This window comes from Mesoplodon mirus (genome assembly GCF_964341445.2).
Source record: "Mesoplodon mirus genome assembly, chromosome: 17".
NCBI lineage: Eukaryota > Metazoa > Chordata > Mammalia > Artiodactyla > Ziphiidae > Mesoplodon > Mesoplodon mirus.
The window spans coordinates 37416109-37440548 of record NC_138993.1 but is presented as its reverse complement, the minus strand read 5'-3'; positions in this window follow the sequence as shown (position 1 = coordinate 37440548).

The following is a 24440-nucleotide window of genomic DNA, read 5'->3' as shown; positions in this document are numbered from 1 at the left end:
CATAAGAACAGCCTTTCAAGACCACAGTAGATAACCTGTATATATATCTTCTTTGGAGAAATGTCTATTTAGGTCTTCTGCCCATTTTTGGATTGGGTTGTTATTTTTTTGTTTTATTTTTTGTTATTGAGCTGCATGAACTGCTTATAAATTTTGGAGATTAATCCTTTGTCAGTTGCTTCATTTGCAAATATTTTCTCCCATTCTGAGGGTTGTCTTTTGGTCTTCTTTATGGTGTCCCTTGCTGTGCAAAAGCTTTGAAGTTTCATTAGCTGCCATTTGTTTATTTTTGTTTTTATTTCCACTTCTCTAGGAGGTGGGTCCAAAAGGATCTTGCTGTGATTTATGTCATAGAGTGTTCTGCCTATGTTTTCCTCTAAGAGTTTGATAGTTTCTGGCCTTACATTTAGGTCTTTAATACATTTTGAGCTTATTTTTTGAGTATGGTGTTAGGGAGTGATCTAATCTCATACTTTTACATGTGTACCTGTCCAGTTCTCCCAGCACCGCTTATTGAAGAGGCTGTCCTTTCTCCACTGTACATTCCTGCCTCCCTTATCAAAGATAAGGTGACCATATGTCCGTGAGTTTATCTCTGGGCTTTCTATCCTGTTCCTTTGATCTATATTTCTGTTTTTGTTCCAGTACCACACTGTCTTCATTACTGTAGCTTTGTAGTATAGTCTGAAGTCAGGCAGCCTGATTCCTCCAGCTCCATTTTTGTTCTCAAGTTTGCTTTGGCTATTTGAGTTCTTTTGTGTTTCCATACAAATTGTGAAACTTTTTGTTCTAGTTCTGTGAAAAATGCCAGTGGTAGTTTGATAGGGATTGCATTGAATCTGTAGATTGCTTTGGGTAGTAGAGTCATTTTCACAACATTGATTCTTCCAATCCAAGAACATGATATATTTCTTCATCTATTTGGATAATCTTTAATTTCTTTCATCAGTGTCTTATAATTTTCTGCATACAGGTCTTTTATCTCCTTAGGTAGGTTTATTCCTAGATATTTTATTAGTTTTGTTGTAATGGTAAATGGGAGTGTCTTATTTATTTCACTTTCAGATTTTTCATCATTAGTGTACAGGAATGCCAGAGATTTCTGTGCATTAATTTTGTATCCTGCTACTTTACCAAATTCATTGATTAGCTCTAGTAGTTTTCTGGTAGCATCTTTAGGATTCTCTATGTATAGTATCATGTCATCTGCAAACAGTGACAGCTTTACTTCTTCTTTTCTGATTTGGATTCCTTTTATTTCCTTTTCTTCTCTGATTGCTGTGGCTAAAACTTGTAAAACTATGTTGAATAAGAGAGGTGAGAGTGGGCAACCTTGTCTTGTTCCTGATCTTAGTGGAAATGGTTTCAGTTTTTCACCATTGTGGATGATGTTGGCTGTGGGTTTGTCATACATGGCCTTTATTATAATGAGCAAAGTTCCCTCCATGCCTGGTTTCTGCAGGGTTTTTACAATAAACCATTGTTGAATTTTGTCGAAAGCTTTCTCTGCATCTATTGAGATGATCATATGTTTTTCCTCCTTCAATTTGTTAATATGGTGCATCTCTGATTGATTTCTGTATATTGAAGAATCCTTGAATTCCTGGAACAAACCCCACTTGATCATGATGTATGACCCTTTTGATGTGCTGTTGGATTTTGTTTGCTAGTATTTTGTTGACGATTTTGGCATCTATGTTCATCAGTGATATTGGGCTGTAGTTTTCTTTCTTTGTGACATCCTTGCCTGAATTTGGTATCAGGGTGATGGTGGTCTCGTAGAATGAGTTTGGGACTGTTCCTACCTCTGCTATATTTTGGAAGAGTTTGAGAAATATAGGTGCCAGCTCTTCCCTAAATGTTTGATAGAATTCACCCGTGAAGCCATCTGGTCCTGGGCTTTGGTTTGTTGGAAGATTTTTAATTACAGTTTCACTTTCAGTGCTTGTGATTGGTCTGTTCACATTTTCTATTTCTTCCTGATTCAGTCTTGGCCAGTGGTGCATTTCTAAGAATTTGTCAATTTCTTCCACGTTGTCCATTTTATTGGCATAGAGTTGCTTGTAGTAATCTCTCATGATCTTTTGTATTTCTTCAGTGTCAGTTGTTACTTCTCCTTTATCATTTCTAATTCTATTTATTTGAGTATTCTCGTTTTTTTTCTTGATGAGTCCGGCTAATGGTTTATCAATTTTTTTTTATCTTCTCAAAGAACCAGCTTTTAGTTTTATTGATCTTTGCTATCATTTCCTTCATTTCTTTTTCATTTATATCTGATCTGATTTTTACGATTTCCTTCCTTCTGCTAACTTTGGGGTTTTTGGTTCTTCTTTCTCTAATTGCTTTAGGTGCAAGGTTAGGTTATTTATTCGAGATGTTTCCCGTTTCTTAAGGTAGGTTTCTATTGCTATAAATATCCCCCTTAGAACTGCTTTTGCTGCATCCCATAGGTTTTGGGTCGTGGTGTTTCCATTGTTATTTGTTTTAGGTATTTTTTATTTCCTCTTTGATTTCTTCAGTGATCACTTCGTTATTAAATAGTGTATTGTTTAGCCTCCATGTATTTGTATTTTTTACAGATCTTTTCCTGTAATTGATATCTAGTCTCATACTGTTGTGGTTGAAGAAGATATTTGATACAATTTCAATTTTCTTAAATTTAACAAGGCTTGATTTGAGACACAAGATATGATCTATCCTGCAGAATGTTCCATGAGCAGTTGAGAAAAAATGTGTATTCTGTTGTTTTTGGATGGAATGTCATATAAATATCAATTAAGTCCATCTTGTTTAATGTATCTTTTAATGGTGTGTTTCCTTATTTATTTTCATTTTGGATGATCTGTCCATTGGTGAAAGTGGGGTGTTAAAGTCCCCTACAATGAATATGTTACTGTCGATTTCCCCTTTTATGGCTGTTATTATTTGCCTTATGTATTGAGGTGCTCCTATGTTGGGTACATAAATACTTATGATTGTTATATCTTCTTCTTGGATTGACCCCTTGATCATTATGTAGTGTCCTTCTTTGTCTCTCCTAATAGTCTTTATTTTAAAGTCTATTTTGTCTGATATGAGAATTGCTACTCCAGCTTTCTTTTGGTTTCCATTTGCATGGAATATCTTTTTCCATCCCCTTACTTTCAGTCTGTATGTGTCTCTAGGTCTGAAGTGGGTCTCTTGTAGACAGCATATATATGGGTCTTATTTTTGTTTCCATTCAGCCAGTCTGTGTCTTTTGGTGTGAGTATTTAGTCCATTTACATTTAAGGTAATTATCAATATGTATGGTCCTATTCCCATTTTCTTAATTGTTTTGGCTTTGTTATTGTATATCTTTTCCTTCTCTTGTGTTTCTTGCCTAGAGAAGTTCCTTTAGCATTTGTTGTAAAGCTGGTTTGGTGGTGCTGAACTCTCTCAGCTTTTGCTTGTCTGTAAACCTTTTAATTTCTCCATCAAATCTGAATGAGATCCTTGCTGGGTAGAGTAATCTTGGTTGTGGGTTTTTCTCCTTCATAACTTTAAATATGTCCTGCCAGTCCTTTCTGGCTTGCAGAGTTTCTGCTGGATGTTCAGCTGTTAACCTTATCGGGATTCCCTTGTGTGTCATTTGTTGTTTTTCCCTTCCTGCTTCTTTTTTTTTTTTTTTTTTTTTTGCGGTACTCAGGACTCTCACTGCTGTGGCCTCTCCCATTGCAGAACTCAGGCTCTGGATGCTCAGGCTCAGAGGCCATGGCACACAGGCCCAGTTGCTCTGTGGCATGTGGTATCTTCCTGGACTGGGGCATGGACCCATGTCCCCTGCGTTGGCAGGCAGACTCTCAACCACTGCGCCACCACGGAAGCCCTCTCTTGCTGCTTTTAATATGTTTTCTTTGTATTTAATTTTTGACAGTTTGATTAATATGTTCGTGGCATGTTTCTCCTTGCATTTATCCTGTATGTGACTTTCTGTGCTTCCTGGACTTGATTAACTATTTCCTTTCCTATATTAAGGAAGTTTTCAACTATAATCTCTTCAAATATTTTCTCAGTCCCTTTCTTTTACTCTTATTCTTCTGGAAACCCTATAATTCAATGTTGGTGCATTTAATGTTGTCCCAGAAGTCTCTGAGACTGTCCTCAGTTCTTTCCATTCTTTTTTCTTTATTGTGCTCTGCAGTAGTTATTTCCACTATTTTATCATCCAGGTCACTTATCCATTCTTCTGCCTCAGCTATTGTGCTATTGATCCTGTCTAGAGTATTTTGGTTTCATTTATTTTCTTGTTCATCATTGCTTGTTTCATCTTTAGTTCTTCTAGGTCCTTTATTAAATGTTTCTTGCATTTTCTCTATTCTATTTCCAAGATTTTATATCATCTTTACTATCATTATTCTGAATTCTTTTTCAGGTAGACTGTCTATTTCCTCTTCATTTATTAGGTCTGGTGGGTTTTTATATTGCTCCTTCATCTGCTGTGTGTTTTTCTGTCTTCTCATTTGGCTTATCTTACTGTTTTTGTGTTCTCCTTTTTGCAGGCTGCAGGTTCGTAGTTCCTGTTGTTTTTGGTGTCTGTCTCCAGTGGCTAAGGTTGGTTCAGTGGGTTGTGTAGGCTCCCTAGTCGAGGTGACTAGTCCCTGTGTTCTGGTGGATGAGGCTGTATCTTGTCTTTCTGGTGGGCAGGTCCACGTCTGGTGGTGTGTTTTGGTGTGTCTGTGGACTTATTATGATCTTAGGCAGCCTCTCTGTTAATGAGTGGGTTTGTGTTCCTGTCTTGCTAGTTGTTTGGCATAGGGTGTCCAGCACTGTAGCTTGCTGGTCATTGAGTGAAGCTGGGTGCTGATGTTGAGATGGAGATCTCTGGGAGATTTTTGTCGTTTGATATTATGTGGAGCTGGGAGGTCTCTTGTGGACCTATGTCCTAAATTTGGCTCTTCCTACTCAGAGGTAGAGCACTGACTCCTGGCTGGAGCACCAAGAGCTTTTCATCCACATGGCTCAGAATAAAGGGAGAAAACATGGAAAGAAAGAAAGAAGAAAGAAAGAATGGAAGAAAGAAAGAAAGAAAGAAGAAAGAAATTAAGAAAGAAAGAAAGAAGATAAAATAAAATATAGTAAGATGAAATAAAACAAAGTTATTAAAATAAAAAATAATTATTAAGAAAAAAATTTTTTTAAAGAAAAACAAAAAAGAACAGATGAATAGAACCCTAGGAGAAATGGTAGAAGCAAAACTATACAGACAAAATCTCTCACAGAAACATACACATACACACTCACAAAAAGAGGAAAAGAGGAAAAAATAATTTCTTGCTCTCAAAGTCCACTTCCTCAATTTGGGATTATACATTGTCTATTCATGTATTCCACAGATTCAGGGTACATGACGTTGATTGTGGAGATTTAATCCACTGCTTCTGAGGCTGCTGGGAGAGATTTCCCTTTCTCCTCTTTGTTCGCACGGCTCCCGGGGTTCAGCTTTGGATTTGGCCCTGCCTCTGCATGTAGGTCACTGGAGGGCTTCTGTTCTTTGCTCAGACAGGATGGGGTTAAAGGAGCAGCTGCTTTGGGGACTCTGGCTCACTCAGCCAGGGGGAGGGAATGGTGCAGATGAAGGGCGAACCTGTGGCGGCAGAGTCCAGCGGGATGTTGCACCAGCCTGTGGCGTGCCGTGCGTTCTCCTGGGGAAGTTGTCCCTGGATCCCAGGACCCTGGCAGTAGTGGGCTGCACAGGCTCCCCAGAAGGGTGGTGTGGATAATGACCTGTGCTCGCACACAGGCTTTTTGGTAGCGGCAGTAACAACCTTAGCATCTCATTCCTGTCTCAGGGGTCTGTAATTTTAGCAGCGGCTCATGCCCGTTTCTGGAGCTCCTTTAAGCAGCACTCTTAATACCCTCTCCACACACACCAGGAAACAAAGAGGGAAGAAAAAGTCTCTTGTCTCTTTGGCATGTCCAGACTTTTTCCTGGACTCCCTCCCAGCTAGCCGTGGTGCACTAACCCCCTGCAAGCTATGTTCATGTCACCAACCCCAGTCCTCTACCTGCTCTCCGACTGAAGCCTGTGACTCAGCTCCCAGCCCCGCCCACCCTGGCTGGTGAGCAGACAAGCCTCTCGGGCTGGTGAGTGTCAGTTGGCACCGATCCTCTGTGCAGGAATCTCTCCGCTTTGCCCTCTGCACCCCTGTTGCTGTGCTCTCCTCTGTGGCTCTGAAACTTCCCCTCCGCCACCCACAGTCTCTGCCCACGAAGGGGTTTCCTAGTGTGTGGAAACCTTTCCTCCTTCACAGCTCCCGCCCACTGGTGCAGGCCCTGTCCCTCTTCTTTTGTCTCTGTTGTTTCTTTTGACCTACCCAGGTACGTGGGGACATTTTTGTCTTTTGGGAGGTCTGAGGTGTTCTGCCAGCGTTCAGTAGGTGTTCTGTAGGAGTTGTTCCACGTGTAGCTGTATTTCTGGTGTATTTGTGAGGAGGAAGGTGATCTCTGCGTCTTACTCTTCTGTCATCTTCCCTGCCCCATCAGGTATTTTTTTTATTTATCTTTTTAAAAAACTGACTCTTGGTAACATTGATCTTTTCTATTTTTTATCTCTATGATATTTAGTTCCACTCTGATATTTAATATTTCCTCCCTTCTGCTGACTTTGGGCTTTGTTCTTTTTTTAACTCCTTTAGATATTAATTTAGGTTGTTTATTTGATATTTTCTTTTTTCTTCAGGTAGGCTTCTTCATCATAAACATCCCTCTTGGAGCTGTTTTTGCTTTATCCTATAGTTTTTGGAAAGTTGTCTTTCCATTTTCATTTGTCTTGAGGTAGTTTCTGATTTCCTCTTTAATTTCTTCACTGAGTCATTTGTTTCCTTGTAGCATATTTTTCAGTCTTCACATGTTTGTATTTTTCCATTTTCTTTCTGTAATTGATTTCTAGTGTCATATTTTGGGTTACAGAAAAATGCGTGGTATAATTTCTACCCTCTTAAATTTATTGAGATTTGTTTTGTGGCCTAGCATGTGATCTATCCTGGAGAAAAATCCCATGTGTACTTGAAAAGAATGTGTATTGTTGTGTTTTTGGATGGAATGTCTTGTATACCTCTATTAAGTCCAAGTGGTCTAATGTGTCATTTAAGACCACTTTTTTCTGGTTTTCTGTCTGATCTTTCCATTGAGGTAAGTTTGGTATTAAAGTCTCCTAATATTATTGTATTATTATCATTCTCCCTTTATGTCTATTACCATTTGCTTTACATATTTAAGTGCTCCTGTATTGGGTGCCTATATGTTAATGAGTGTAATACACTTTTCTTGTATTGATCCCTTTACCATTATATAATGCCCTTCTTTGTCTTTTGTTATAGGTTTTGTCTTAAAGTCTATTTTGTCTGATATTAGTATTACTATCCCCAGTCTCTTGTCATTTCCATTTGCACAAATTATCTTTTCCATCCTTTCAGTTTCAGTCTGTGTGTACTTTTATCTCTGAAGTGAGACACTTGAAAGCAGCACAAAGATGGTTTTTGTCTTCCTTTCTAATCAGCCACCCTATGTCTTTTGAGTGGAGTATTTAGTCCATTGATGTTTAAAGCAAGGATTTATAGGTATGTACTTATTGTCATTTTGTTACTTGTTTTTGTAGTTATTTTCCGTTATTTTCTTATTTATTTTCCCTTCTAGTCTGATGATCTCCTTAAGTGGTATGCTTGTCTTCCTTTTCTCTAGTTTTGTGTATCTATTGTAAGTTTTTGATTTGTAGTTACCATGGTGTTCATACATGTAGGTCTATGACTATATTTACTTCTTTTTTATACAGGTTGTCCTTTAAGTTCAAACACATTCTAAAAGATCTGTATTTTTTACTCCCCTCTCCCATACTTTTTAGTTTTGATGTCACAGTTTACAGCTTCATGTTTAAACCTCTACTGATTATTATAGTTATATTTGATTTTATAAATTTTTGCCTTTTAATCTTTATATGAGTCCATTCAAATGGCTGATCCTCAGCCTTTACATATACTTTACTTTACTAGTGAGATTTTTCCTTTCCTATAAATTTTTGTTTCTTCATATAGCCTTTTCTTTTCCACTTGGAGAAAACTCTTTAACATATCTTTTAGAGTAGATTTAGTATTGATTAACTCTTTTAGTTTTACTTGTCTGAGGAGTTCTATATCTCTCCTTCAATTCTAAATGATAATCTTGCTGTGTAGAGTATCCTAGGTTGCAGGTTTTTACCTTTTAGCACTTTGAATAAATCATGCCACTCTCCTCTAGCCTGCAAGTTTTCTGAAGAAAAAATAAGCTGATAGCCTTATGGGGGTTCCCTTGTGTATAAATCTTTATTTCTTTCTAACTGCCTTTAGAATTCTCTCTTTTTCTTTAAATTTTGCCATTTTACTTATGATGTGTCTTGGTGTGTATTTGTTTAGGTCCATCTTGTTTGGGACTTTCAGTGCTTCCTGTACCTGGATATCCATTCTGTTTCCTCTTCATATTTGGTAAGTTTCCAGTCATAATATCATCAAATATATTATAGACCCCCTTCTCTCTTCTCCTTCTTGGACCCCTAACATGTGAATGTTTGTATGCTAGATGTTGTCCAAGAAGTACCTTAAACCATTCTCATTTTTTTTTTCTTTTTGCGGTATGCGGGCCTCTCACTGTCGTGGCCTCTCCCGTTGCAGAGCACAGGCTCCGGATGCGCAGGCCCAGCAGCCATGGCTCACGGGCCCAGCCGCTCCGCGGCATATGGGATCCTCCCAGACCGGGGCACGAACCCGTATCCCCTGCATCGGCAGGCGGACTCTCAACCACTGCGCCACCAGGGAGGCCCAACCATTCTCATTTTTTAAATTTGTTTTTCTTTTTGTTGTTCCCATTGGTTGATTTACATTATTCTACCTTCTAGATCACCTATGCATTCTTCTATATCATCTAGTCTGCTGTTAATTTCTTCTAGTGTGTTTTTCATTTCAGTCATTGTATTTTTCAGTTCTGACTAGTTCTTTTTTTGTATTATCTAGTACCTTGTTAAAATTCTCATTGTGTCCATCTATTATTCTCCCTAATTCATTTAGCATTCTTATTACTAATGCTTTGAACTCTTTATCTAAGAAATTATTTATTTTTATCATTAGTTATTTTTTCAGAGGTTTTCTCTTGATCTTTTCATGGAATCCAATCCCTCTGTCTTCTCATTTTTCTTATCTTTCTCTGTCTCTGTGAAATTAGGTGATACACTTACCTATTGCAATCTTGAAGGGATGTCTTTGTGTGAGAGCATTCCCATACAGTCTGTACGTGCCCAGTGGCTTTGGTGGGAGAGCTGGATATAATGTGAACACACTCACATCTTCTTCAGGTTATGTTGGCAGCTATTACTTTGGTACAAGGTGAGGCGGGAGGTGGAGGAGTTAGAGCCAGAGCCAGGTGGGAACAGGGGTTTCTCTGCTCAGCGGTCTTCACTACTGTATCAGAGAAGGGGTCAGCCCCAAGTTTCTAAAGCAGAAGATTTCTTAAGAAGGTTTAAGCCCAACCTGGCTCTGTTCCCTTTAAATGTGTTCTCTTTCCTTCCAGCACTGGAACACTTGCTCCAGAGGGAAGCAGAGCTGGGGCAAGAGGGACTGATGTGGTACTCAGTATGCATTGTGTCACTGACTGTGATGGTCTTCCCAGGGTCAGAGACCTGAAATACTTTTGATGTGCTGCCTGTGAAGCAGAAGTAATGATTACCCCTGCCATGCTCAGTTACTGATTCCTGTCTGAGCCTCATTTGTCCCTCATAGCTGAGCTCTCCTCTCACCCTTGCCAACTTTGTCTTGGTGTGGAGTGGTGTCACAGGACAAGTGGGTTAGGTGCAAGCACTTGGCATGGGTTGGTGTCTGGGCTGTGCTGATCTAGCTACAGACAGGGATAGGGACTTATTCTGATGTACTACCTAGGTAAGCACCAGTAATGGCTGTCCCCTCCCTCCTCATTCACCCTTTGTGTGTGAGTCATCTCTATCTTGCAGCTGTGGTCTCTCATTGACCACAGCAGCCCTCACCCCAGTATTGAGTTTCATCATGAAGCAAGTGGAGCTGAAGCAATTTCTAGAATCACTGTGTGCACACTGGGCAGTCATGGAAATATGGCCAGCCACCCATGCAGTCTCAAAATTCCCTCTCCATCTTGTTTTGGGGGTAAGCAGGCATGTACTTGTTTCTCATAAGTGGATCCAGGCTTTCCACAGTCTTTCTATTGGTTCCACCATCACTCTAACCAGAAAAATTACTCATCTTCCCCAAGTTGGGCCCCAGGGCTAGGATGCCCAATATGTGGCACCCTGCCCAGGGAGGAGCTCCACTCACATAATCTCCCTTCTCCTCTGAGTCCCCTTTCAAGGGTAAGGGTCAATTCCTACCTGTTTCCTTGTGGATCTCTTAAGCCATGGTTGTGCAAGAGTCTCTGCAAGTTTCCAGTTGGTTTTCAGTAAGAATTGTTCAACATGTGGATGTATTTTTGAGGTGTTTGTAGGGGGAAGTGAGTTCTGCATCCTCCTACACTACCTTCGTGAACTCCTCTTCCCAATTTACAATTTTAAACTGTATTGGAGCTCTAGCAAATACTGAAAGTTTAAAAAGGCCCAGCTTAGAGATCGTAATTATAAATTATATCTTTCATCATATTAAATTACCATATTTCTTTTAATTATATTTTCAATCATATTTGTTTGAAAATTAGTTCATGAAGTTTGTGTGTGTGTGTGATTATTTTGAATCATTTCCCTGGTTTGTTTTATCTCTATTTATTTTTTAAAACATTGTCCATTTTAAAAATAGCATTAAAATAGATTATTTTAACATATTTATACTATTAATACAACATGCATTTTATTTTTGATATAATGTTTTATCTCATGTTATAATTTCTAAATGTATTGCTTTTCCTTTTATATTTGATCTGCATGTAATTTTCCAATCTCTTGGAAAATGTGTAATTTGTTTAATGTTCATCAACATAATTTATTTGTATATTTGGAAAACAAGTAAGTATTAAACCTGGTTATATGGATGTCTCTTTTCTAGCTTCTGAAGCTTGAACTACAAATAAAACACACAAATTCTCTGCTCTCATGGAGACAATAAACCATACAAATTCCTATTTATGAATATTTATTCCTATACATTTTAATTGATTAAATTTATATAGAAACAGAAAGCATATAATTAAGAAGAGATTGATGGGGACTATTATTTTAGATAAGAGGCCTTCTCTAAAATACAGTCTTTTAGGTGAAATGAGAGAAAGTAGGAAGCAATTCACAAATATATCTGTAAGGAGAGTTGTTGCAGTGTGAGGTAATAGCAAATATATAGGCCTCTCCCTAAGGCAACATGTTCAAGATTAATCAGGGAGATTTCAAGACCAGGGTAGAGTGAGCCAAGAGAATTATGACAGAAATTTAGGTCAGACTAGTAAACTGGAACCTTATGATTAAGGGATCAAAGAGATTATTGTAGAGAATTGAGTTAACCATAAGGATAATAGATTTTGGAGGAATTTGAGTTGAAAGTGACATAATTAAGCTTATGATTTAAGAGGGACATTTTGACTGCTATATGGAGAGTAGACTCTTGAGCTGCATTGATAATATGGAAGCTACTAGCCACATGTAGCTATTTAAATTTAAATTTATTTAATTAAAACAATAAAAAAATTAAATGTTATTTATCTTAGTCATACTAAGGACATTTCAACTACTCAATATCTACATGTGGCTAGTGGCTATCGTATTGGGCAGTACAGATGTTTTCATTGTTTTCTTCATTGCTGAGAGGTTTATAGGACAGCACTATCCCAGGAAGAAAGGGAGAAGGTAGAAAACATGTAGTCATGAGGCTATTACTATAGCATTGTTGAGAGATGATGGTGGATTGATCTAGGGTAAAAATGGGAAAAGTCAAAAGAATTGAACATTTAAAATGAGACATCAAGAGGTTTCTTCTGAATACAAAATTTTGACTTTCCCACTACATATCTTTAAGAGATGTCTGTAGTCAATTTTATCTACATATCTATAATATCAAGAACTAGATGGTTGAGGTAAGTTAGAGATTCACAATAGTAATATCTATGGGAATAGGTGCAACCATATTGGCTGAATTTCAACCAGTTAAATGGTAAATTCTATTTTAATGGATTATGCTCTAGCCATTAAGAACAATAGTAAAAGCCACACTACCATAGTTTAATCTTACTGTAAGAGTTCTGTGAAGAGTTTTCACTCCACCCCAACCATGGCTGGGTCTCTCTAATGCCTAGTCATTGACCATTAAAACTTCAGATTCTATAAAGAAGAAAGATGAAATGAAATTAGGACAGTTTAAGAGACCTCTGGGACAGTATTAAATGCATGAACATTTGCATTATAGGGACCCCAGATAGAGAAGAGAGAGAGAGAAAGGGCCTGAGAAAATATTTGAAGAGATAATAGCAAAAACGCCCCTAACATAGGAAAGGAAAGAGTCACCCAAGTCCAGGAAGTTCAGAGAGTCCCATTCAGGGTAAACACAAGGAGGAACATGCCTAGATACATATTAATTAAATTGACAGAAATTAATGACAAAGAGAAAATATTAAAAGGGAAAAGCAACAAATGACATACAAGGGAATCCACATAAGGTTGTTAGTTGATTTTTCAGCAGGTGAAAATATGTTCACAATATATTTGAAGTGATGAAAGGGAAAAACCTACAATCAAGAATACTCTAAAAAAAAAAAAAAAAAAGAATACTCTACCCAGCAAGGCTCTTGTTCATATTTGACAGAAATCAAAAGCTTAACAAGCAAGCAAAAGCTAAGAGAATGTTACAAATGCTAAAGGAACTTCTCTAGGTGGAAAAAAAAAGGTCACATCTAGAAACAAGAAAGTTATGAATGGGAAAACTCACTGGTAATGGCTAACATAACATAAAGGTAGGAAATTGTCCACACAAATATAATATCAAAAGCAGCAATCATGAGAAGAGGAGGAAACAAATGCAGGATGTTGCAAATGCAATGGAAATTAAGAGATCTGCAACTTAAAACAATCTGGTATATATGAAGACTGCTATATCAAAATCTCAGGGGGTGGGTCTGAGGTTTGATCTCTGGTCTCCTCACTGGTCATTCCTGTGAATAAGCTCTTTCTTCCTGCAAACCTTGCCAGGTACCTGTGTTTAGCTTGCATGCTGGGCAAATGAAACTGGTTCAGCCAACTCTGTTCTGCTGTAATTTGACCCATAGTACACATGACTAGAAACATCACTCTGACTGCTATGCATATCAAACAAACTGAAGAGGTTGCTTCCTGTAGAACCTTATCGCTACTCTGGTATTTTTAAAAAGAAACAGTCATGCCTCTGAACGTTGTGGCTCACTGTGGTGGCAAAGACTGGCAGCAGCAATTCAGGGAAATACTTATTAGCAGCCCTCCTGGAGGCCACCATTAGCTCCATCAACTATCCTATATGCTCCAGTTCTGGGTAGCCTCAGGCCAAACAACTAACATAGTGGGAACACAGCCCCACCCATCAACATACAAGTGTATTAAAGTTTAACTGAACACAACCCTGCCCACCATAGGGACAAAACCCAGATTCACCCACCAACAGGCCCTCCCACTAAAAAGCTTGGGCAAGCCTCTTAGATAAGCTCACCCACCAGAGGGAAGACAGTAAAAGGAAGAAGAACTACAATCTTGCAGCCGACAGAATGTAAACCACATCGCAGGCGTTAGACAAAAAGAAATGGCAGAAGAATATGTCCCAGATGAAAGAATAAGATAAAACTCCAGAAAAACAACTAAGTGAAATGGAGGTAAGCAACCATCCAGAAAAAGAATTCAGAATAATGATAGTGAAGATGATCCAGGATATCAAAAAAAGAATGGAGGCAAGGATTCAGAAGATGCAAAAAATGTTTAACAGAGACCTAGAAGAACTAAAGAACAAACAAATGGAGATGAACAATAGAATAAGTAAAGTGAAAAATACACTGGAAGGAATCAATAGCAGAATAATTGAGGCAGAAGAACTTATATGTGAACTGGAAGACAGAATAGTGGAAATCACTAGTATGGAACAGAATAAAAAAACAATGAAAAGAAATGAAGACATTCTAAGAGACCTCTGGGACAAGATTAAATGCAACAACATTCACGTTATAGAGGTCCAAGAAGGAGGAGGAGAGAGAGGAATGACCTGAGAAAATATTTAAAGAGATAATTGCCAAAAACTTCTGTCACATGGAAAAGGAAACAGTCATCAAATCCAAGAAATGAAGAGAGTCTCAGGAAGGATAGACCCAAGGAGGAACACAGAGACACATAGTAATCAAATTGATAAAAATGAAAAACAAATTAAAAATATTAAAAGCAACAAGGGAAAAATGACAACATACAAGAGAACTCCCATTAGGTTATCAGCTGATTTCTCAACAGAAAGTCTGTAGGCCAAAAGGGAGTGGCATAACATATTTATTAAAGTGATGAAAGGGACGAAACTACAACCAAGAATCCTCTATACAGCAAGGCTCTCATTCATATTTGATAGAGAAATAAAAGGCTTTATAGACAAGCAAAAGCTATGCAAATTCAGAACCACCAGAACAGCTTTGCAACAAATGCTAAAGGAACTTCTCTAGGTGGGAAAGAGACCAGCAACTTAAAACAACCTTGTGCATATATAGACTATTATATCAAAACCTCATGGGAACAGCAAATCCAAAAACTACAGTAGATACACACACAAAAAAAGAAAAATAACAATAAAAACACAACACTAAACATGGCCATCAAACCACAAGAGAAGAAGAGAGCAAGGGAACAAAAAATACCAACAAAAACAAACCAAAAACAATTAATAAAATGGCAATAAGAATATACATAATTAACATAAAAGTAAATGAATTAATTGCTCCCCCAAAAGACACAGACAGGGTGAATGGATACAAAAACAAGATCTGTATATAGGCTGTCTATAAGAGACCCACTTCAGACCTAGGAACACATATAGACTGAAAGTGAGGGGATAGAAAATGTTATTCCATATAAAGAAATCAAAAGAAAGCTGGGGTAGCAATACTCATATCAGACAAAATCAACTTTAAAATAGAGAATGTCATAAGAGACGAGGAAGGACACTACATAACGATCAAGGCATCAATCCAAGAAGAAGATACAACAGTTATAAATATATATGTTCCCAAAATAGGAGCACCTCAATACACGAGGCAAATGCTAACAACCATAAAGTGAGAAATCAAAGTGGCACAATAATAGAAGGGGAGGTTAAGAGCCCACTTTCATCAATGGACAGATCATCCAGAGAGAAAATCAATAAGGAAACACAGGCCTTAAATGACACATTCAAGCAGATGGAATTAATTGAAATTTATAGAGCATTCCACCAGAAAGTAGCAGAATACACATTCTTCTTATGTGCACATGGAACATTCTCCAGGATAGATCACATGCTAGTCCATAAAGCAAGCCTTGATAAATTTAAGAAAATTGAAATAATATCAACCATCTTTTCTGACCACAAGGATATGAGATTAAAAATCAACTACAAGGGGCTTCCCTGGTGGCGCAGTGGTTGAGAGTCCGCCTGCCGATGCAGGGGACACGGGTTCGTGCCCCGGTCTGGGAAGATCCCACATGCCGCGGAGTGGCTGGGTCCGTGAGCCATGGTCGCTGAGCCTGCGTGTCCGGAGCCTGTGTTCTGCAGCGGGAGAAGCCACAACAGTGAGAAGCCCGCGTGCCATAAAAAAAAAAAAAATCAACTACAAGGGCTTCCCTGGTGGTGCAGTGATTGAGAGTTCACCTGCTAATTCAGGGAACACAGACTCATACCCCGGTCCAGGAAGATCCCACATGCCATGGAGTGGCTAGGCCCATGAGCCATGGCCATTGAGCCTGCACATCCAGAGCCTGAGCTCTGCAATGGGAGAGGCCACAACAATGAGAGGCCCATGTAACACAAAAAATAAATAAATAAATATTAAAAATAAATAAATAAAAAATAAAAATCAACTACAAGAAAAAATATAAAAAACACAAACATGTGGAAGCTAAACAATATGCCACCTAACAACAAATGAATCACTGAAAAAATCAAATAGGAGATCAAAACATACCTAGAGACAATTGAAAACAAGCCTATGATGAGCCAAAACCTATGGGATGCAGCAGAAGCTGTTCTATAAAGGATGTTTATTGAGATACAATCTTACCTCAGGAAACAAGAAAAATCTCAAATAAAAAACCTAACCTTACACATAAAGCAACTAGAGAAAGAAGAACAAACAAAACCTAAAGTTAGTAGAAGGAAAGAAATCATAAAGACAAGAGCAAAAATAAATGAAATAGAGATGAAGAAAACAATACCAAAGATCAACAAAACTAAAAGTTAGTTCTTTGAAAAGATAAACAAAATTGGTAAACCTTTAGCCAGACTCATCAAGAAAAAACAAGATAGAAAAAAAAAGAAAAGTGAGAGAGGACTCAAATCAATAAAGTTAGGAAAGAAAAAGAAGTTACAACCAACACCACAGAAATACAAAGGATCATAAGGAACTACTATAAGAAACTGTATGTCAATAAAGTGAACAACCTGGAAGAAATGGATAAATACTTAGAAAGAAACAGTCTCCCAAGACTGAACCAGGAATAAATAGAAAATGTGAACACACCAGTCACAAGTACTGAAAGAGAAACTGTGATTTAAAAACTCCCAACAAACAAAAGTCCAGGACCTGATGGTTTCACAGGAAAATTCTATCAAACACTTACAGAAGAGCTAACATGTATCATTCTGAAATTCTTCCAAAAAACTGCAGAGGAAGGAAAACTACCAAACTCGCTCTCTGAGGCCACCATTACCTTGATACCAAAACCAGTCAAAGATGTCACAGAAAATCCAAAACAAAACTACAGGCCTATATCACTGATGAATATAAATGCAAAAATTCTCAACAAAATAATAACAATCCAAATGCAACAATACATTAAAAGATTCATACACTGTGATCAAGTGAGATTTATTCCAGGAATGCAAGGATTTTTCAATAACTGCAAATCAGTTAGTGTGATACATCATATCAACAAATTAAAGAGTAAAAAAACCATATGATCATATCAATACATGCAGAAAAAGGTTTTGACAAAATTCCACACCATTTGATGATAAAATCTCTCCCAAAAGTGGACATAGAAGGAGCATACCTCAACATAATAAAAGCCATATATGACAAAACAACAGCTAACATCATACTCAATGGTGAAAGCTGAAAGTATTTCCTTTAAGATCAGGAACAAGACAAGGATGTCCACTCTCGCCACTTTTATTCAACATAGTTTTGGAAGCCTTAGCTGTGGCAATGCAAGAAGAAACAAAATAAAAGGAATCCAAATTGGAAAAGAAGTAAAACCATCACTGTTTGCAGATGACATGATACTATAACTAGAAAATCCTAAAGATGTTACCAGAAAACTACTAGAGTTCACCAATGAAGTTGGTAAAGTTGCAGGTTACAAAATTAAGACATGGAAATCTGTTGCATTTCTCTACACTAACAATGAAAAATCAGAAAGAGAAATTCAAGAAACAATCTCACTTACCATCACATCAAAAAGAATAAAATACTGAGGAATAAACCTACCTAAAGAGAAAAAAAACACCTGTACTCCAAAAAATAGAAGAAGCTGATAAACGTAATCGAGAGGACACAAAGAGATGGAAAAATATGCCATGTTCTTGGAATGGAAGAATCAATATTGTCAAAATGACTATAATACCCAAGGCAGTCTACAGATTCAATGCAATCCTTATTAAATTATGAATGGTATGTTTCAAGGAACTAGAAAAATAATCTTAAAATTTGTAAGGAGACACAAAAGACCCTGGATAGCCAAAGCAATCCTGAGAAAGAAAAATGGGGCTGGAGGAATCAGGCTTCCTGATTTCAGACTATACTACAAAGTTATAGTCATTAAAACAGTATAGTACTGGCACACAAATAGAAATATAGAGCAACAGAACAGTATAGAAAGCCCAGATAAACTCATGCACCTGTTGTCAATTAATCTACAACAAAGGAGGCAAAACTATACAATGGAGGAAAGACAGTCTCTTCAATAAATGGTTCTCGGAAAACTGGACAACAACATGGAAAAGAGTAAAATTAAAACACTCCCTAACAGCATACAAAATATAAATCCAAAATGAATTAAAGATCTAAATGTGAGCCCAGTCACTATAAAACTCTTAGAGGAAAACATAAGCAAAACACTTGCTGATATAAATCGCAGCAATATTTTTTTCACTCCATCTCCCAGAGTAATGGAAACAAAAACAAAGATAAATAAGTGGTATCTAATTAAACTTAAAAGCTTTTGCACAGCAAAGAAAACCATATTCAAAATGAAAAGACAGCCCACAGAATGAGAGGAATTATTTACAAATGATGTGATTGACAAGGGATTGGTCTCCAAAATTTACAAACAGCACATGCAGCTTAATATCATCAAAACAAAAAACTCAATCAAAAAATGGGCAGAAGACCTAAATAGACATTTCTCCAAAGGAGACATACAGCTGGCCATGAGGCACATGAAAAGATATTCAACATTGCTAATTATTAGAGAAATGCAAATCAACACTACAGTGAGATATCACCTCACACCAGTCATAATGGCTATGAATAAAAAATTTACTAACAATAAATTCTGGAGAGGGAAGGGAACCCTCCTACATGTTGGTGGGAATGTAAACTGGTGAAGCTACTGTGGAGAACAGTATGGATGTTCCATAAAAAACTAAAAATGGAGCTACCATATGATGTTGCAATCCCAGTCCTGAGTGTATATCCCGAGAAAAACACAGTCTGAAAGGATACATGCACTGCAATGCTCTTTGCAGCATTGTTTACAATAGCCAAGACAGGGAAGTAAACTAAATGTCCATCAACAGAAGAATGGATAAAGATGTGGTACATATATGCAATGGAATATTACTCAGCCATTAAAAATAATGAAATAATGTCATTTGCAGCAGCACGAAAGGACCTAGAGACTGTCATATGGAGTGAAATAAGTCAGAGAAATATTGTATGATATCAGTTATATGTGGAATCTTTAAAAAATTGATACAAATGAACTCATTTACAAAACAAAAACAAACTCACAGACTCAGAGAATGAACTTATGGTTACCAGAGGGCAAGGGTGATGGAGGTAAGTGAAGGAGTTTAGGATTGACATGTAAAAACTGATATATATGAAATGGTTAACTAGCAAGGACCTACTGTAGAGCACAGGTACTTCTGCTCAATATTATGTAAAGACCAATATGGAAAAAGAATTTGAAAAAGAATAGATACATGTATATGTACAACTCAATCACTTTGATGTACACCTGAATCTAACACAAAAGTTTTAGTCAGCTATATTCCAATATAAAATAAAAAGTTAAAACAAAAACACCTGATGGAAACTGAAAGCAAAAATTTACAATAAGCATATGCACACCAAAAAGCAAAGGAATAAAAAACACCACACTAAAGATAGTCATCAACAAAACAGTAGAAAAAAAAAGAGGAAAGGAAGAAAGATGACCTAAAAAAAAACCCCAAAGCAATTAACAAAATGGCAATAAGAACATATATATTGGTAATGACCTTAAGTGTAAATGGATTAATTGCTCCAACCAAAAATCATAGATTGGCTGAATGGATACAAAACAAGAACAGTATATATATGCTGTCTACAAAAGAGCCACTTCAGATCCAGGGACACATTCAGACTGAAAGTGAGGGGATGGAAACAGTATTCCATGCAAATGGAAATCTAAAGAAAGCTGGAGTAGCAATACTCATATCAGACAAAATGAGCTTTAAAATAAAGACTCTTATAAGAGGCCAAGAAGGACACAACATAACCATCAAGGGATCATTCAAAGAAGAAGATATGACAATTTAAATGCATATGCACCCAACATAGGAGCAATTCAGTTTATAAGGCAAATCCTAACAGGCATAAAAGGAGAAATCAACTGTAACACAATAATAGTGGGGGATTTTAACCCCTAACTTACATCAATGGTCTGATTATACAGACAGAAAATCAATAAGGAAACACAGGCCCTAAATGACACATTAGACCAAATAGATATTTATTGATAATTATAGATATTTACTGATATTTACAAATCATTCCATTTGAAAGAAGCAGACTACACATTCTTCTCAAGTTCACATGGAACATTCTTCAGGATAGATCACATGCTGGGCCATAAAGGAAGTCTTGATAAATTTAAGAAAATTGAAATAATATCAATCATCTTTTCAAATCACAAAGATATGTGTTTAAAATCAACTACAAGAAAAAGAAATGTAAAAAACACAAACACATGAAGGCTAAACAATATGCTACTAAACAACCAATGGATCACTGAAAAAATCCAAGAGGAAATCAAAAAACACCTAGACAATTGAAAACGAAACCATGGTGATCCAGAACCTATTCAATGGAGCATAAGCAGTTCTAGAAGGAACATTTATAGTGATAAAACCTCACCTCAGGAAAAAAGGAAAATCTCAAATAAACAACTTAACCTTACACCTAAAGCAACTAGAGAAAGAAGAAGAAGAAGAACAACAACAAAAAAAAACCTAAAGTTAGTAGAAGGAAAGAAATCATAAAATTTAGAGCAGAAATAAAAGAAATTTAGATGAAGAAAACAATAAAAATATCAATGAAGCGAAAATAGGGTTCTTTGAAAAGATAAACAAAATTGATCATCTTTTAGCCAGACTTATCAAGAAAAAAAGGGAGAGGACTCAAATCAATAAAATTAGAAAAGAAAAAGAAGTTACAACTGACACCACAGAAATACAAAGGATCATAAGAGAGTAATACAAGCAACTATATCCCAATAAAATGGGCAACCTCAAAGAAATGGACAAATCTTTAGAAAGGTTCAATCTCCCAAGACTGAACCAGGAAGAAATAGAAAATATGAACAAATCAATCATATGTAAATTGAAAGTGTGATTAAAAATCTCTTAACAAACAAATGTTCAGAATGCAATGGCTTCAAAGATGAATTTTATCAAACATTTAGAGAAGTCCTTACACCTATCCTTCTGGAAATATTTCAGAAAATTTCAGAGGAAGTAACACTTCCAAATTCATTGTATGCATCCACCATCACCATGATACCAAAACCAGACAAAGATATGACAAAAAAAGAAAATTACAGACCAATAACACTGATGAGCACAGACGCAAAAATACTCAACAGAATACTAGCAAACTGAGTCCAATTAAACAGTAAAAGGATGATATACCATGATCAAGTGGGATTTATCCCAGGGATGCAAGCATTCTTCAATATCCACAAATCAATCAGTGTGATACACCACATTAACCAACTATAGAATAAAAACCATATGATCATCTGAAAACATGCAGAAAAAGCTTTTGACAAAATTCAATAACCGTTTATGATAAAATCTCTCCAGAAAGAGGGCAGAGAGGGAACTTATCTCAACATAATAAAAGCCATATATAACAAGTCCACAGCTAAAATCATATTCAATGGTGAAAAGCTGAAAGCATTTGTTCTAAGAACAGGAGCAAGACAAAGATGTCCACACTAGCCACTTTTACTCAGCATAATTTTGGAAGTCTTAGCCATGCCAATGTGAGAAGAAAAATAAATAAAAAGAATCTAAATTGGAAAAAAAGAAGTAAAACTGTCAGTGCTTGCAAATGACATACTATACATAGAAAATCCTAAAGATGATACCAGAAAACGACTAGAAGACTTCAATGAATTCAGTAAAGATGCAGGATAAAAAATTAATCCACAGAACTCTCTTGCATTCCTATACACCAACAATGAAATACAGAAAGAGAAATTAAGGAACAGCATTTACTATTGCATCAAAAAGAATAAAATACCTGGGAATAAACCTACCTAATGAGACAGAAACCTGTGCTCTGAAAACTATAAGTAATTGAAGATGATACAAACAGATGGAAAGATATATCATGTTCTTAGATTGGAAGAGTTAGTATTGTCAAAATGACTATACTACCCAAGGTAATCTATAGATTCAATGCAATCTGTATCAAATTGCCAATGGCATTTTTTGCAGATCTACAATTTAAAGATATTAAAATTTGTATGGAAGTACAAAAGACCCTGAATAGCCAAAGCAATCTTGAGAAAGAAAAACAGAGCTGGAGGAATCAAACTTCATGACTTCAGACAATACTACAAAGTATATTAAGCCAAACAGTATTATACTGGCACAAAGACAGACTTATAGATCATTGGTACAGGATAGAAAGCTGAGGAAAAACCCATGCACCTATGTTTCAATTAATCTATGACAAAGGAGATAAGAATATACAATGGAGTAAAGATACTCTCTTCAATAGTAGTGCTGGGAAAACTGGGAAGTTACATGTAAAGGAATGAAATTTTCACATTCTCTAACTTCATATCCAAAAATAAACTCAAAATGAATTAAAGACCTAAATGTAAGACTGGTTACTATAAAACTCTTAGAGGAAAACATAGTCAGAACAATCTTTGACATAAATTGCAGCAATATCTTTTTGTATCCACCTCCTAGAGTAATGAAAATAAAAACAAAAAATAAACTAGTGGGATCTAATTAAACTTAAAAGCTTTTGCGCAGCAAAGGAAACCATAAAAGAAAATGAAAAGACAACACACAGAATGGGAGAAAATATTTGCAAACCCTGACACTGACAAAAGATTAATATCTAAAATATGCACAGCTCATGCAGCTAAATATCAAAAATAAATGAACAAACAACCCAATAAAAAAATGGGCAGATGATCTAAAAATATATTTTTCTAAAGAAGACATACAGATGACCAAAAAGCACATGAAAAGATGCTCAACATCATTAATTATTAGAGAAATGCAATTCAAAACTACAATGAGGTATCACCTGACACTGGTCAGAATGGCCATCATTGAAAAGTCCACAAATGGACTTCCCTGGTGGTGCAGTGGTTAAGAATCCGCCTGCCAACGCAGGGGACATGGGTTCAATCCCTGGTTGGGAAAGACCCCACATATCATGAAGCAACTAACTCTATGTGCCACAGCTACTGAGCCTGCACTCTAGAGCCCATGTGCCACAACTACTGAAGCCCACATGCCTAGAGCCCATGCTCCGCAACAAGAGAAGCCACTGTAATATGAGTGTGCAAGCCCTCAATCAGTTTGATGATGCAGAGATGTTCACTCAGTCATGGAATGCATCCAGTACACACCTGAATTTAAAACAAAGAAAAAAATAAAGCTTTTTAATGCTTTAAATATGAATACGTAAAATATGATTTTGTTGTTTTTCAAAACTGCAATTGAGAACAAGTAAAATATGGCTTTGGTATTAGAACACTGGACAAGACAGAAAGGCATTGGTTATTGGTTCACAAACAGAGAAAAATATTAACATGATTTTAACATCTTTGAAAGATAGAGATAGAAATTAGTATTAAGAACTTTATATTATATTATTCTCAAATTTCAATTAACCCCAAACTACTCTAAACACTTTTATTTTCCTTTCAACAAATTTCAGATTAAAAGACACTGGTTTGACTTCTTAGTTAGTTAAGATGGAGTGAGTCTACATCAGCCTATCTCTCCCTTTGACTGTATCTGAAAAATGTCTGGACAGAACAAAAAGCAACTCCATGAGAACTCCAAAAACTAAAGAGTAACAGGTGGAGGAAGACAGAAATCATAATTGAAGAATCTCTATTGTGGTAACTTACACTGTTATATTTTTGTGGGGGTAGATTTGTTTTACAATGTTGTGTTAGTTTCCTCTATACAATGAAGTGAATCAGCTATATGTATACATATATTCTCTCCCTCTTGGGCCTCCTTCACACCCCACCATTCTACGTATCTAGGTCAACACAGAGCACCAAGCTGAGATCCCTGTGCTATACAGCAGGTTCACACTAGCTATCTGTTTTACACATGGTAGTGTATATATGTCAATCTCAATCTCCCAATTCATCCTATCCCCCTTCCCCCCCAAATGTCCATACATCAATTCTCTACATTTGTGTCTCACTCCTGCCCTGAAAATAGGTTCATATCTAGCTTTTTCTAGATTCCACATATATGTGTTAATATACGATAATTTTTTCTCTCATTCTGACTTACTTCACTCTGTATAACAGATCCTATGTCCATCCACATCTCTACAAATGACCCAATTTTGTTCCTTCTAATGGCTGAGTAATATTCCATTGTATATATGTACCACACCTTCTTTATCCATTCATCTGTTGATGGACATTTGTATTGCTTACTTGACCTGGATATTGTACATAGTGTTGCAATGAACATTGGGGTGCACATGTCTTTTTGAATTAT